Source organism: Lactuca saligna, chromosome 3, assembly GCF_052625555.1.
Source record: "Lactuca saligna cultivar CGN05327 chromosome 3, ASM5262555v1, whole genome shotgun sequence".
In the NCBI taxonomy this organism is placed as follows: Eukaryota; Viridiplantae; Streptophyta; class Magnoliopsida; order Asterales; family Asteraceae; genus Lactuca; species Lactuca saligna.
Window position 1 is genome coordinate 195500747 of NC_136419.1, and position 1717 is coordinate 195502463.

General features: G+C 36.7%; 1 pseudogene; it reads right to left on the minus strand.

Moving 5' to 3' along the window:
* Window positions 1-493: 493 nt before the first annotated feature.
* Window positions 494-1345, minus strand: LOC145037701 (PRA1 family protein D pseudogene; annotated as a pseudogene).
* Window positions 1346-1717: the final 372 nt, after the last annotated feature.

The window sequence follows — 1717 nt, forward strand, 5'->3', positions numbered from 1 at the left end:
GTCAAGTTATAAATTTTATTTTTGTTAAAGGTTATTTGAAATAAATAACTTTTGGATTTGAAATTTTTTGTTTTAACTAAAACTAAAAGCTTTTACGCTAAAAAAAATCAATAGTACTAAAAGCTAAAACCTCCTAAATCCTAAATCCTGAAAACTGCATTTGCTAATTGATTTTGTTATTTATTAACGTTGAAATGTTAAGAGTACACAAGCAAGCAATTGCTGCAACAATTACATACATATATGAAATTCCCTAAGACATTTGTTAAGTCGAATTAATTTGTAGCAACTAGCAACCAATTATCTAATTTTGATTCTATTTTAAACATTGCATTTATCTACAGATAAAAATACCCTGAACTCGATTGAATACCTAAACCGATTTTGATTTTGTTTTTGACTTTCAATGTCATGCGAATGCAGTAAATTGGCAACAAGAACACAAATTGGATCAAAATTCACAATCCACAAACAACAAATATGAGATCATATGTAAGCCATTGAAACAACATGACATAATCATCAATCAATCTAAATGTATATAAAAATCGTACGAACAATGATCAAAGTATTGTTAGTAAAATCCAATTTGTTCTTCAACAATTCAATCAAACCTGCATGTAAGCTCCTCGTGAATCTCCATCTTCATCGACACCCGAAAGCAAAGCTCCATATGGCGATTCAGTATCATCAGGAGTCCTCAATATCGCGTGTAAGCTCACCAGAAGACCCGCGATCACAATCGAGAGAAATATGTTCCACCAAACTCCGGCAACAGCAACCGCCACGATCGTAATCACGATCAAAGAAATCAGAACCAAACGATCGCCGAATTCGAAATCGAAAACGATTAACGGTTCGTCTCTGGCGAAGAAGAGGAAGATCCAACCGACGATGATGAACAGGAACACGATTGCGGCGATTGGGCGGAGAATTAGGGTTAAGATGAAGACGAGTAGGGAGATGATGGCGTAGTTGCCGCGGAAGGTGTAGAGGTTTTTCTGGAACCGGAGGGAAAGTTCGGGGAAGGAGAGAGGGAGGGTGAAGGAGGTGAGGAAGTCGTCGAACCATGGACGGATTGCGTGGCGGATTTCGGCGGTGGTGCTGTAGGTGTTGGTAGCGCCGGCGTCTGGTGTCATTGTGTGAGGGAAGGGGGATTGAATGGATAGGTAGTGGTGGTGAGACTATGGGAATGGAAGACGTCAAAAGGTAAAGGAGAAGAGTAGTGTATTCTCCGTCGTGATCATAGGTTCCTCCGTCGTGAGTGGTGGAGCTGTCGGCTGTGAGGTCGGCTGGCGGTGGTAATATCTTTCTATTAATAAACAAAGTGGCGTGTGCGAATGACTCAAAGTCAACAAGCAAGCATTCTTGTTTGACGGGGTCTATTACAATATTAGACCATTAACATGAACCTCAGTTAAAGAATTAAACAAATTTTGATAGTTAAAATCATAATTATTAATTTATTGTTTTTAAAAAATCATGTAATTTTTCATTTTTCAAGATACATGAGATATTATTTATGTGTGAATTAATGAAAAAAAATGATGTCATGAAATATAAAATATAAAATTGATCATAAAATAAAGAGTAAATTACACAAATGGTCCCTATGGTTTAGGGTAATTTGCGTATTTATTTTCTAACTTATTATTTTTAATTCGGAAGGTCTCTACTGTTTGTTTTTAATACGCGTTTAGCCCCTACTGTTTGTTTT